Here is a 16,036-nt window from a genome sequence, read left to right on the forward strand (position 1 = left end):
CAAAAGACCTATATATAGAAAACTATAACACACTGATGAAAGAAGTCAAAGATGACACAAATAGATCGAGAAATATACCATGTCATGGATCGGAAGAATCAATATAGTGAAAATGAGTATACTACCCAAAGCAATCTATAGATTCAATGCAATCCCTATCAAGCTACCAATGGTATTTTTCAGAAAACCAGAATAAATAATTTCACAATTTGTATAGAAATACAAAAAACCTCAAATAGCCAAAGCAATCTTGAGAAAGAAAAATGGAACTGGAGGAATCAACCTGCCTGACTTCAGGCTAAAAAGCCACAGTCATCTAGACAGTATGGTATTGGCACAAAGACAGAAATATAGATCAATGGAACAAAATAGAAAGCCCAGAGATAAATCCATGCACCTACGGACATCTATTCTTTGACAAGGGGGCAAAAATATACAATGGAGAAAAAAAAGTCTCTTTAACAAGTGGTTCTGGGAAAACTGGTCAACCACTTGTAAAAGAATGAAACTAGAATACTTTCTAACACCATAAACAAAAATAAACTCAAAATGGATTAAAGATCTAAATGTAAGACCAAAAACTACAAAACTCCTAGAGGAAAACATAGGCAAAACACTCTCTGACATAAATCACAGCAGCATCCTCTATGACCCACCTCCCAGAGTAATGGAAAGAAAAGCAAACATAAACAAATGGGACATAATTAAACTTAAAACCTTTTGCACAGCAAAGGAAACAATAAGCAAGGTGAAAAGACAGCCTTCAGAATGGGAGAAAAAAATAGCAAATTAAGCAACTGACAAACAACTAATCTCAAAAGTATATAAGCAGCTCATGCAGCTCAATTCCAGGAAAATAAACGACCCAATCAAAAAATGGGCCAAAGAACTAAACAGATATTTCTCCAAAGAAGACATATAGATGGCTGATAAACACATGAAAAGATGCTCAACATCACTCATTATCAGAGAAATGCAAATCTCTGATGAGGTACCATCTCATGCCAGTCAGAATGGCTGCTATCAAAAAGTCTATAACAATAAATGCTGGAGAGGGTGTGGAGAAAAGGGAACCCTCTTACACTGTTGGTGGGACTGCAAACTAGTACAGCCACTATGGAGAACAGTGTGAAGATTCCTTAAAAAACTGGAAATAGAACTTCCATATGACCCAGCGATCCCACTGGCTGGGCATACACACCAAGGAAACCAGAATTGAAAGAGACACGTGTACCCCAATGTTCATCGCAGCATGGTTTACAATAGCCAGGACATGGAAGCAACCTGGATGTCCATCAGCAGATGAATGGATAAGAAAGCTGTGGTACATATACACGATGGAATACTACTCAGCTATTAAAAACAATGCATTTGAATCAGTTCTAATGAGGTGGACAAAGCTGGAGCCTATTATACAGAGTGAAGTAACTCAGGAAGAAAAACACCAAGACAGTATATCAAAGCATATATATGGAATTTAGAAAGATGGTAACAATGACCCTATCTATATGCAAGACACTTAAAGAGACACAGATGGAAAGAACAGACTTTTGGACTCTGTCAGAGAAGGCAAGTGTGGGATGATTTGAGAGAATAGCATTGAAACATGTATATTACCATATGTGAAATAGATCACCAGTCCAGGTTCGATGCATGAGACAGGGCACTCAAAGCTGGTTCCCTGGGACAACTCAGAGGGATGGGATGGAGGGAGGTGGGAGGGAGGTTCAGGATGGAGGACACCTGTATACCCATGGCTGATTGATATCAATATATGGCAAAAACCACTACAATATTATAAAGTAATTAGCCTCCAATTAAGATAAATTAATTAAAAAAGAAAAATGGAGCTAGAAGTATCAGGCTCCCTGCCTTCAGACTATACTACAAATGGACAGTAATCAAAACAGTATGGTTCTGGCACAAAACAGAAGTATAGACCAATGATACAGAATAGAAAACCCAAAGATAAACCCATGAACCTATGGTCACTTAAACTATGACAAAAGAGGCAAGACTATACAATGGAAAAAAGACAGTCTCTTCAATAAGTGGTGGTGGGGAAACTGGATAGCTACTTGTAAAAAATGAAATTAAAACACTCCCTAACACCATACACAAAAATAAGCTGAAAATTGATTAAAGACATAACTGTAAGGCTGGATACTATAAAACTCTTAGAGGCAGAACACACTCTGACATAAATTGCAGTAATATCTTTTTTGATCTACCTTCCAGAGTAATGAAAATAAAATTAAAAAATAAACAAATGAGTGCTCATTAAACTTGAAATCTTTTTCACATCAAAGGAACCATAAACAAAACAAAGGATTAATCTCAAAAATATACAAACAGCTCATGCAATTTAATAGCAAAACAACACAATAAAAAAATGGATAGAATATTTAAATAAATATTCCTCCAAAGAAGACAGACAGATGGCTAAAATCAATAGAATATTACTCAACCATAAAAAGGAACAAATTTGAGTCAGTTGAACTAATGTGGGCGAATCTAGAGCCTGTTACACGGAGTGAAGTAAGTCAGAAGGAGAAAAACAAATGTCATATATTAACACACACATATGGAATATAAATGATGCTGATGAACATATTTGCAGGGCCAGAATAGACACAGACATATAGAACAGACTTGTGAACAGACTAGGGGGAAGGAGAGGGTGGGATGAATTGAAAGAGTATTATATGATATTGCTTTCATGTGGAATCTTTTTTTTTAATGGTACAAATGCACTTATCTATAAAACAGAAATAAAGTTACAAATGTAGAAAACAAACTTATGCTTACCAGGGGGTAATGTTCAGGGAGGGATAAATTGGGAGATTGGAATCATCATATACACACTAGTATATATAGATCACTAAAAAGAACCTACTGTACAGCACAGGAAACTCTACTCAGTATTCTGTAATAGAAAATGGAGAATATGAGTATGTAATAGAATATGGGGAAAAAAATTTTAAAAAGAATGAATAGGGACTTAACCAGCAGTCCAGTGTTAAGAATCCATGCTTCCACTGCAGGAGGCATGGGTTTGATTGGGGAACTAAGATCCTGCCTTAGTCTCTGCCTAAAATAAAAATAAACAAGAGCAGATAAAAGTATATGTTTGATAACTGTATCAGAAGCTGATACAGTTTGATTTAAACCTGAAACTAGCACAATATGATAAATCACTGTACTCCAATACATTTTTTTCATGAGCCAAAGAAGAAATACTAATGGCAAATACAAATGTGAAAAGATATTCAACATTATTTGTACTTCAGAACATGCAAATGCAAATTTAAGCAACAAGATACTATGGCTATGACTCAAAAAACTCACAATATCAGATGCTGGCAAGGATGCAACTGGAATTAACAAAGATATGTCATACAAGCACAAGGGAATTATAGCCATTATCTCGTAATCACTTTTAATGGAGTAAAATCTGTAGAAGGATCAAATCACTATGCTACATACCTGAAACTAATATAATACTGTATATCAACTATACTTCAATAAAACTATAAATAAACTAAAAACAAAATCCAGGAACTTGATTTTAGCTTCTCAAGTGGGGACAAAATAAGCAAAGTTCAAATATCTAAAGTAAAAAAAAAAAAAAAAAGGATCAATTAGCAAGAATCTTACAGTTTTGTATTGCCTAAAAATGAATATTTCCCCCTTGATTCCTGTAGCATAGTTTCATCAAACATAATACTCAGAATTGAATTTCCTTTCAGCTCTGCAAAGATAGACCTCTCCTGTCTGTATCCATTGTTTTGAGTGAGAAATCCACTATCATTTGAATTACCCAGTGATACCTATTACTCCATTTCTAGCAGGTTTCTTTCAAGATTTTTTCTTTGTTTTTTGGTTTTCAGAAGCATCTATTTTATGCTGCATTTTCATGAGAACTTTAGGCTTATTCCATTTGGACTTATCTCAGCTTTGTGAATTTCTAGGTTTATGTCTTTCACCAAGTTTGAGAAGTTATTAGCTATTATTTCTTCAAATACTGCTTCAGTTCCACTCTCATCTTTCTCTTTTTCTGTGATTCCAATTAAATGGATTTTAATTATTATCCCACATATCATGAGATTCTGGGGTTTTTCGTTTGTTTGTTTGGGAGGAGGGAAGAGGAGGTCCATTTTCTCTTTTTTGTTCAGATTGGGTAAATCTCTTGATCTCTCTTCAAGTATACTGATATTACCTTCTGTCACATCCAGTCTTCTGAGCCAACCAGGGTTTTATTTTTCTTATATTAAAAAATTCAGTTTTATCATTTCCATTTCGTACTTTTTATAACTAATTTTTGGCCAAAAAAATCTTGTTTCTTTAATTTGTTTCAGGGCAATGTGTAAGTGCTTGTTGAAGCAATTTTATGATGGCTGCTTGAAAATCTTCACCATATAATTCCAACTCTGTGCCATCTCATTACTGACACCAGTTGACTGATTTCTGATCCAAGCTGTGATTTTTCTGCTTCTTGGAAATAAAAGTGATTTTCAACTGTGCCCCAGAATTCTGGAAATTATATTGTGAGACTGTGCATCCTACCTAATCTTTATTCACAGGTAGTCATACTCATGAGGGTGAGCACACAAGTCATGGTCTATTTTTGTGGCCATGGTTCCAATGATAGTTTAATTTTCAGAGCCTTTTTTGGTGCTATTTCAGTCGACCTGGTTTATGTGACTGCTGCAGCAACCACTGGTGCCTGCTGGTGCTTCCTTCAGGGACAGAGTGGACAGGCTGGACGTCCTGGTGCCCGTGTTCTGAGGAGAAGAGCAGGCTTCCTAGGCCACTAGCTTTGAACAGATTCTCTTTGTCGATGCTGCTCACTGCACAGAGTCTCTGAGGGGAGCCATCGTCTCAGGCCCATGAAGATGAAGAGCTTTCCCAGGCCAGGTGTGATATTTCCTCTGTGCCAGTACTTCTGGCCTCCCAGGCTCTCTCTGTGGAAATAGGAGTCTCAAATTTGCCCCTGGACAGACAGAATTACTGACCAGACCCTTGTGGCAGGATCGCTGCCGCCCACCCTTCCCAATGCTTCCTGGCTGGCTGCCCAGCATCTGCCAGTGGGGACGGGGAGTCTCCATTGAGGCAGGGAGCAAATGTGGTTCTGCTGGCTGATCAGTATTAGCCGGACGGCTGACCCCACTGGCTAGTGCCACCAGCTCACTTTGTGTTGTGATCAGGATTTCCCTTCAACCTGGGCAAGAAATGAGTCTGTCTGAACAGTTTTCCCTTGCTAGCTGGTGGTAAGGAAGAGGCAGGCCTGTCCTGACTTCTGCTGGGTTGGGATGTAAGATGCCCTGCCACCCTGTTGTTCCTCTAATTCTAACTGGTTTGCCTTTCTCTTTCCACTTTTCAGAATTCTCCATCGGCTGCCTCTTGAATTTCTCCAGGATTTAGTTGTATATAGTATGAAGATGTAGGGAGAAATGTCCCTACATTTAAACCACCTTGTCCTGATTGAGTTTCCAAACATTCAGTTTTTTACCATTAAGTTGACTTTATCTACAAGGTTTTAGATGCCTAATTTTTAATTATGAATAAATGTTTGATTTTTTCACAATATATGTTTGCATATATTGAAATACTATGTTTTCTTCTTTGCTGATTTGCTGATTTATACTGATTGGCTCTTTGAATATTGAAGCAGCCTTACTAATATCTTTCTAGCTTGGTACCAGGGAAATGCTAGCATCATCAAATAACTTTGGAAATTTTCTCTTCTATCGTATTTTCCAGAAAAGATCATGTAGACTTGCAATGATTTTTTTTTCATTAAAAGTTTGAATTTTGTAAGGAAACACAGAAATTTCTTTGTTAGAAGGTTTTTTAATGGCAAGTTACAAATTTTTAAATACACATATAGGATTACTCATGCTGTCAATTTAAATATGAGTGAGCATTAATTAGTAACTTGTGTCTTGCAAGTAACTGTCCCATTTCATCTAAGCTGTTGAACTCATGGGCATAAAAATGTTCACAGGATTCTCTGATTATCCCTTCAATGTCTCTAGGGCTTCTTGCAATGTGTCTTCATTTATTTCTCATATTGGTAATTTGTATCTTCTTTCTCTTTTTTTCTTGGATAGAATTTATCAATTTTATTTTTCAAAGGATCAATTTTTAGTTTTATATATTTTCTGTTCCCTTATTTTAAATTTTATTGATTTTTTTTCCTTTTGTTTATTTTTGCTTTAATTTACTTTTCTTTCTCTAGTTATTTAAGGTAGATTTGAGGCCTTCCTTTTTATAATTTAATACTATATTTCTAACATTTAATATTATATATTTCCCTATAACCATTGCATTGGCTGCATTCCACAAATTTGGGGATATTCTATTTTCATTTTCATTCAATTTAACATGCTTTATTATTTCCCTTACTACTTCTGCTTTGACCAATATATTATCTCAGCATGAGTTATCTAATTTACAGTTATTAGTGGTTGCTACATATTCTGTTACTGATTTATAGTTTAACTCCATGTAATTTTCATTCTTTAAAAAATTAACTTTTGTGGCTCAAAATATGTTCTCTCTTAGTGAGTATTCCATGTGCACTTGGAAAGAATATATATTCTGTTGTTTGGGGATAAAGAGCCAGGTAATTCAAATTGGTTGATAGTGTTGTTTAGTCTTTTACATTTTTGCTGATACTCTGTCTACTTGTTCCTTCAGTTGCTGAAAGAGGCATGTTAAAGTTTTCAACTATAACTGTGATTTTTCTGTCTCTTCTTTCAGTCTGTCAATGTTTTGCTCCATATCTCTAGGAGCTGTGGTGTTGAATTGTTTTATCATTTTGGTGAACAATTGTTCTTAGGACTTGATTATGAATCAACTTTTCTATTATTCTGTAATCTACCTCCTTAGCCTTGATAATATTCCCAGCTCTGAAGGCTACTTTGTTATTAGTATACTCACCCCAGCTTTAGTTTGTACCAGTCTCTTTTTCCAGGCATCCAATTATATAAGCATTAGACATTTTTATATTGATTTTGATATCTGCATTTTTCTCTCAAAATTTTCTATCTCTTCTTCAGACTAGCTGATTTCCATTACTCTAATATAAAGTCAAATGACTCTTCTCTGTTATCTCTAGTTTTTAGAAATACAGAGCCTATACAATGACTTTATTTCAGATGTTGCTTTCATTTCTGAATTTTTCATTTGTTTCTTTTTACAGTTTCTATTTTTCTGCTGAAACTTGCATGCTTGTCATTATTTATGGCTATGACTTGACTTTGGCTAGGTCTGAAAATTTCCCATTCTTTTACTTTCAATCTTATTGTGTCTTCATATTTAAAGACCACTTGCTATAAGCATTATATAATATGTCATTTTAAAATTAATTCTAACAATTCCATTATTTTATTTGTGGTATTCAGTACATTTCCATGTAATGTAATCATGGATATATTAATGCTTGAAATTATGTCTCTCAGCTTACTATTTCTATTTGCCTCTGATGCTATGTTCCTTTCTCCATTTTATTACTTTCATTCAAATTAATAAAATATTTATATTATTACATTTTCCTAGTCAGTATGTTTCTTTTACATTTTTACTATTCAATTTCATTCTTTTTATATTTGGTATACAGAAAGGTGTACAAAATAAAGATATCCATTTTATTGTTTTGTCACAAAGGGAACACCCATGTAACACTTTCCCAGTCATGAAAGGGAATATTGTCACCAATCTAGAAACCACCACTGTGTCTCCTTTCAATTACCTCCACCCATTTCTGCTGAATGTAAACTGATATCCTAATTTTATGATAATGATGTCTTTGTTTTCCTTTGTAGTTTTAGCACCTAAGCAGGCATCCCCATCCCTAAACACTGTAATTGTTACTGTTTTTAACTTTATTTGCCCTTTTTTTCACTGGCATCTTTGATCACATTAAGTTTGTAAAACTGATAACCACAGATGTTCTATATTTCCAGTTGGAGCATAAATGTATGCAATTGTTCAGAGAAAGATGTGAAAGGGTACATAGCATACTGATGATGGTGATATATTTCCAAAGAAGGAACTGGAAGTGGCAGAAGCTTTGAATGAGCTTCGAGAGCTCTGCTTTAGTCATTTTCTTTATTGACTAAACTGATTTTTAATTTCCAGAAAGACTGTAAGACTTAAAGTTTTAAACTTTTAAATTTTTGAGAAGAGGTGTTGAGTCTTTACTTCATTCACACACCATATTAATGCATTATAGCTCTATGAAATTTCAGAATGTTGATGTAAGAGAAGGTTTGTTATTTGCTCTATGGAAAAGGAAAATTCTGTATTTTAATAATGATTTTCAAAGCTCTTCTCAATGGTATACAAGTACCAGATAGTTAACTCACATTAGAGAAGTTGTCAGAGGAACTGGGAAAGTATGCTGATGAATGGCATTTAGCATTTAGACTTAGGTTGGAGGTACAGTAATGAGTAGTAGGGACAAGAGTAAGAGAAAGTGAACGTGTTAATTGCTCAGTCCTGTCGGATTCTTTGCAACCCCATGGATGAGGTTCCTCTGTCCATGGGATTCTCCAGGCAATAATACTGGAGTGCGTCGCCAGCCCATGTTAATTTCCAGAAGGAAATAGTTTCCTAGGTCCATTCAGTTTTGCCTCTAGGAGTGTGCGATCATTGCTGCCTGAATTTGATTCCTCTGTCTCTCCATGTTTTTGCTAGCATTTCGGGTAACCCCAGAGCCTTTGATACTGGCTTAGATCCAGATTGACTTGCCCAAGCACTTTGGTTACAGTATATCCAACTGCTGCTGATATCCAACTGCTGCTGACCTTTTGGAACAACTTCCATAGCAGGGTTACTTTGTTTGAATCAGTTTCTATCATCCCTTTCTACATCGTCTTCCAATAGTGAGGGTCAATGATGCCTCATGGCTAAAGCCTACTCAAGTGTCACACATGGAAGGGTTTATCATTCCTTTTCCTTTTTTTTCCTTCACAGCATCTATTGCATGGTAAAGATGGAGCTTACTGTCCTGACCAGGTCCTGGTCTCAGAACATGAGAAACAAGCATGAGCGTGAAGCACCCTTTAAGCATCTCATAGTTATCAACCCCTTAAACAAAGCGTCTCAGTCACCCTGTTGTTGACTCAAGTTCATATTCTTCAGGAAGATCTCATGAATACAGTATTCTCTGAATTGTATCTGTTTAAACCTGTTTTCTGTAAACTTGTTGTTTAAAGGATAGTTTGGATATAAATTCTTTGTCCTACTTTATTTTCTTGAGTGTCTTGAAAATGGTTCACCAGTGTTGCTTGAGTTTTTTTGTCAGTTTTGGGATGCCTGATGGCAGCCTGTTTCTCTTGCTTTTGTATGTCATTTGGTCTTTTTGACCCTGGAGGCCCTACTTTTTTTTTTTTTTTTTTTAATCTTTTAGAATCTGAAAGTTTTGTTTTAGAGTTAATCACTTTGGGTTAGATTTTCCATTATGTTGTAGAATTTTTCAAAATGTTAATTCCAGGCTACTTTCTTCTTCTTTTTATTAGTAAAATGTGTCTTGGATCATAGTTTTAAATGTTTGCTCTATTCTACTGTTTTGTTTTCATATTCAGAGATTACAATTATAAGAATGCTGGATCTCTTATACCTACTCTCTATCAACTGTTTTGATGGATCCTTCTGACTTCTCTTTTCATAAATCAAATTTTCTTTCTCTTGGATGTTTTCCTGCTTCTTTTTCAGTGCCAATTTTCATATTTTATTCAAATCTGTTCTCCCTGGGCAATTTGCAAGCTAGTTTTCATTGCTTATTTGGTTTTTTATTCCATTTTTTCTTCTGATAATTCAAAAATCTCTTTCCATTTATTTCCTTTTTGGGGGAGGTGCTTCATTTTTATTCTTACTTTTTTGTGTATGTGATTCAATATTTAATATTTTTAAAGTCTCTCTAGTTCAGTTTAGAGTGCTTTGTTGAAGTTTTTTTCTGATCTTTGGTTGTTTACTGGATTAGGAATGTTCTTCAATTGATATATATTTATCTTCATTTTTCTTTTCTTCTTATAGTAGCTTTAAGTAGATCAATATTAAGTTTCTTTCATTTTATGAATACATTTGGTGTTTCAGGGTGAATTACAAGATTCCTAGTTCTAGATCACACTTTTCTTTTTCAGTATAGCAAAGTGCAATAGTGTAGTTTATTTAATAGATGACTTTTTTAATGAGTGGATTGGGGAACCCCAAGTCCTATATAAAAAAGTCCTATATAGAAAAGCTATTGCCTTCTTGCTTACAGCAAAATGAGGGCTTAAAATGAACAAGAAAAGATGCATGCAGCAAAATCCAGGAGAAGCCAAGTACAAGTTTCAGGTGTAGATCCCATCAGGGTGATACTAACACAGTAATGATGTGTGACGAGGGGTGTAGTGTGGTGCCAACCAGGGGAGCTCACTTGAGTCTTGATGTCCAGAGATTTTATTAGGTATCATTAACACAGTCATGCAGCAACTGCATTGCCTACCTCTACTACCCAGACTCCAGCCACTTTTGAGCAAAACAATCATTAACATAAATCAGTTTTGCTAGTGTAAACTCTAATCAAACGAGTTTACCTAAAAAAATTCCCATCAGAGAGAATATTCCTAAGGCTTAGAGCTTATCTCCCAGAAGCTGGCTAAAGGCTTTTGTTAGGAATGTGCATGGTCTTAGCAACTCAAGTCTGCTGAGTTAACATTTGTCTGCATAGGAAGGAATTGGCTGTGGGCCCTTTGAATTCTTGTTTTTCTTTTGTCTTTAAGAAAGCTAAATTTCGGGGGGAGGAGCTAAGATGGCGGAGGAGTAGGAGGGGGAGAACACTTTCTCCCCCACAAGTTCATCAAAAGAACATTTAAACGCCGAGTAAATTCCACAAAACAACTTCTGAACGCCGGCAGAGGACATTAGGCACCCAGAAAAGCAACCCAAGCCTTCAAAAGGAGGTAGGAAAAAATATAAAAGACAAAAAAAAGGGACAAAAGAGGGAGGGATGGAGTTCTGTCCCAGGAAGGGAGTCTTAAAAAGAGAGAAGTTTCCAAACACCAGGAAACCTTCTCACTGCCGAATCTGTGCTGAGCCTTTGAAGCACAGAGGGCAACATAACAGGGAGGAAAAATAAATAAACAATTAAAACCCGCACATTGCGAGCCCTACAGTAACTCCCCCAGCAGAGGAGCAGCGCAGACGCCTGCATCGGCCGTTAGCAAGCGGGGGCTGGGCAGGGAGGCGCGGCGCGGGCTGCATCGCAAGAATCTGGCCTGAATACCCCGAACGCTATCTGAGCGAAATAATTTGGGCTAGCAAACCAGACTGTGGTATATCTACCACGCGAAAAGCCAGCCCTAACCTATGACACCGCCAGGCCTGCGCACAGAACAAAGGACTGAACAGAGATAGCCGGCAGCAGACCATCCCCCTCCGGTGATAGGCAGCCAGAGCCGGAAGGGGACAATCACAGCCCCAGAGAGACATTATCTATAAAACTGTAAGCAGGCTTCTACACTAACTAAAACTTCTTGGGGGTCTGGAAGGTCAACATCTGCCTGAGAAGGTGTGCCGGTGCACACCTAGATAACTGAGTGGCGGGGAGGCGATAAGTCGCAGCAATCGCGCACACCAAACACCTCATCACCTGAGCTGCTCGGACCTGGGAAGGGCACAAAACGCAGGCCCAACCGAGAGTCTGCACCTCTGAGGACTACCCGAGTGCCTGAACCTGAGCAGCTTGGACCTGGGAAGTACAGGCAGCCCAGGGCCGACCGCGGATGGTTCCCGGCAGAGCAACCTAGAGCCTGAGCAGCGTGGGCAGAGAGGCTACATGCACCACGAATGGGGGGCAGACCCATTGTGGCTGAGGCACTCCGAGCACACGCCAGTGTTATTTGTTTGCAGCATCCCTCCCTACCTCCCCTCAGCACGACTGAACAAGTGAGCCTAAAAAAAATAAATAAATAAAAATTGTCCTCCACTGTCCCCTTTGTGTCAGGGCGGAAACCAGACACTGAAGAGACCAGCAAACAGAAGAAGCTGTAACAGAGGGAACCGCCTTGGAAGCTACAGGCAATAGATTAAAACCCTATGGTTACTACCAACTACATAGGAAGGGGCCTGTAGATCTTGAGAAATATAAGTCGGACCAAGGAACTAGCCAAAAATGAACTGAACCCACAATACTCACAACAAAACTGGAGAAAGTCCTAGATATATTTTTACTATTTGTACGATCATTCTTTCTTTCTTTTTTTTTTAAATTATTTTTTTAATTAAAAAAATTTTTTTCAAGTCCTCTATTATTCCTTTAATTTCCACTTTTATAACCGATTACTTTGCAAAAAAAAAAAAAAAGACCCTATTTTTTTAAAGCAAACTTCAAATATATATATATTTTTTATAATTTTTTGACCTTTTTTTTTTCTTCTTTTCTTTAACATTGTAGTTTTGAAATTCCAAACTCTATTCTAGATTTTTAATTTTAGCTTTTTGGTATTTGTTATCAATTTTGTACCTATAGTTTTTTTTTTTATAATTTCAGTGACCCTTTTTTATTTTTTCTTTTTCTTTTTCTCTGTTTCTTTCTCTTCTTCTTTTATATAACATTGTATATCTGAAATTCCAAACTCTACTCTCAATTTTTAATTTATGCTTTTTGGTATTTGTTATCAATTTTGTACCTGTATTTTTTTTTTTTTTATAATTTATGTGACTTTGTTTGTTCTTGGTTTTTTTTTTTTTCCCCCTCTCTTTCTTTTTCTTCTTCTTTTTTTAACATTGTATTTTTGAAATTCCAAACTCTACTCTAGATTTTTAACTTTTGCTTGTTGGTATTAGTTATCAATTTTGTACCTATATTTTCTTTATAATTTTCGCAACCTTGTTTGTTTGGTTTGTTCGTTTTTTCTCTCTTTCTTTTCCTTCTTCTTTTCTTTAACATCGTATTTTTGAAATTCCAAACTCTACTCTAGATTTTTAATTTTTGCTTTTATGTATTTGTTAGAAATTTTGTACCTTTAAGAACCCAATCTTCAGTACCCATTTTCCACTAGGGAGCGAGATTACTGGCTTAACTGCTCTCTCTCCCTTTGGACTCTCCTTTTTCTCCACCAGGTCGCCTGTGTCTCCTCCCTAACCCCTCTCTACTCTACCCAACTCTGTGAATTTCTGTGTGTTCCAGACGGTGGAGAACACTTAGGGAACTGATTACTGGCTGGATCTGTCTCCCTCCTTTTCATACCCCCCATTTATCCTCCTGGCCACCTCTGACACCTTCCTCCTTCTTCTCTTCTCTGTGTAACTCTGTGAACAACTCTGAGCGGTCCAGTTGTGCAGTGCACATAAGGAAGAGATTACTGAATAGCCCTCTCTCTCCTCTACTGATTCCACCTCATCTCATTCAGGTCAACTCAAACTCCCTCCACACTCTTCTCTTCTCCATATAACGCTGTAAACCTCTCTGGGTGAAACAAGTTTCAGGGCAAGACATAACAAGCAAATTCTCCAGCAGCAAGGAACACAGCCCTGAGCTCCAAGATACAGGCAACCCAAAGTCACCCCAAAACCATAGAAATCCCATAACCCATTACTGGATATTTCATTGCACTCCAGAGAGAAGAAATACAGCTCCACCCACCAGAACACCGACACAAGCTTCCCTAACCAAGAAACCCTGACCAGCCACCTGTACAAACCCACACAGAGCGAGGAAACGCCACAATAAAGAGAACTCCACAAACTGCCAGAATACAGAAAGGACACCCCAAACTCAGCAATTTAAACAAGATGAAGAGACAGAGGAATACCCAGCAGATAAAGGAACAGGATAAATGCCCACCAAACCAAACAAAAGAGGAAGAGATAGGGAATCTACCTGATAAAGAATTCCGAATAATGATAGTGAAATTGATCCAAAATCTTGAAATCAAAATGGAATCACAGATAAATAGCTTGGAGACAAAGATTGAGAAGATGCAAGAAAGGTTTAACAAGGACCTGGAAGAAACAAAAGAGAGTCAATATATAATGAATAATGCAATAAATGAAATTAAAAACACTCTGGAGGCAACAAATAGTAGAATAACAGAGGCAGAAGATAGGATTAGTGAATTAGAAGATAGAAGGGTAGAAATAAATGAATCAGAGAGAATAAAAGAAAAACGAATTAAGAAATGAGGACAATCTCAGAGACCTCCAGGACAATATTAAACGCTACAACATTTGAATCATAGGGGTCCCAGAAGAAGAAGACAAAAAGAAAGACCATGAGAAAATACTTGAAGAGATAATAGTTGAAAATGTCCCTAAAATGGGGAAGGAAATAATCACCCAAGTCCAAGAAACCCAGAGAGCCCAAACAGGATAAACCCAAGGCAAAACACCCCAAGACACATATTAATCAAATTAACAAAGATCAAACACAAAGAACAAATATTAAAAGCAGCAAGGGAAAAACAACAAATAACACACAAGGGAATTCCCATAAGGATAACAGCTGATATTTCAATAGAAACTCTACAAGCCAGGAGGGAATGGCAAGACATACTTAAAGTGATGAAAGAAAATAACCTACAGCCCAGATTATTGTACCCAGCAAGGATCTCATTCAAATATGAAGGAGAAATCAAAAGCTTTACAGATAAGCAAAAGCTGAGAGAATTCAGCACCACCAAACCAGCTCTCCAACAAATACTAAAGGATATTCTCTAGACAGGAAACACAAAAACGGTGTATAAACTCAAACCCAAAACAATAAAGTAAACGGCAACGGGATCATACTTATCAGTAATTACCTTAAATGTAAATGGGTTGAATGCCCCAACCAAAAGCCAAAGACTGGCTGAATGGATACAAAAACAAGACCCCTATATATGTTGTCTACAAGAGACCCACCTCAAAACAGGGGACACATACAGACTGAAAGTGAAGGGCTGGAAAAAGATTTTCCATGCAAATAGGGACCAAAAGAAAGCAGGAGTAGCAATACTTAGATAAAATAGACTTTAAAACAAAGGCTGTGAAAAGAGACAAAGAAGGAAACTACATAATGATCAAAGATCAATCCAAGAAGAAGATATAACAACTGTAAAAATATATGCACCCAACACAGGAGTGCTGCAATATGTAAGACAAATGCTAACAAGTATGAAAGGAGAAATTAACAATAACACAAAATTGTGGGAGACTTTAATACCCCACTCACACCTATGGATAGATCAACTAAACAGAAAATTAACAAGGAAACACAAACGTTAAATGATACAATAGACCAGTTAGACCTAATTGATATCGATAGGACATTTCATCCCAAAACAATGAATTTCACCTTTTTCTCAAGCGCACATGGAACCTTCTCCAGGATAGATCACATCCTGGGCAATAAATCTAGCCTTGGTAAATTCAAAAAAATTGAAATCATTCCAAGCATCTTTTCTGACCACAATGCAGTAAGATTAGATCTCAATTACAGGAGAAAAACTATTAAAAATTCCAACATATGGAGGCTGAACAACACGCTGCTGAATAACCAACAAATCACAGAAGAAATCAAAAAAGAAATCAAAATTTGCATAGAAACGAGTGAAAATGAAAACACAACAACCCAAAACCTGTGGGACACTTTAAAAGCAGTGCTAAGGGGAAAGTTCATAGCAATACAGGCATACCTCAAGAAACAAGAAAAAAGTCAAATAAATAACCAAACTCTACACCTAAAGCAACTAGAAAAGGAAGAAATGAAGAACCCCAGGGTTAGTAGAAGGAAAGAAATCTTAAAAATTAGGGCAGAAATAAATGCAAAAGAAACAAAAGAGACCATAGCAAAAATCAACAAAGCCAAAAGCTGGTTCTTTGAAAGGATAAATAAAATTGACAAACCATTAGCCAGACTCATCAAGAAACAAAGGGAGAAAAATCAAATCAATAAAATTAGAAATGAAAATGGGGAGATCACAACAGACAACACAGAAATACAAAGGATCATAAGAGACTACTATCAGCAATTATATGCCAATAAAATGGACAACGTGGAAGA

The sequence above is a fragment of the Bos taurus genome, chromosome 21 (assembly GCF_002263795.3).
Source record: "Bos taurus isolate L1 Dominette 01449 registration number 42190680 breed Hereford chromosome 21, ARS-UCD2.0, whole genome shotgun sequence".
Taxonomy (NCBI): Eukaryota; Metazoa; Chordata; class Mammalia; order Artiodactyla; family Bovidae; genus Bos; species Bos taurus.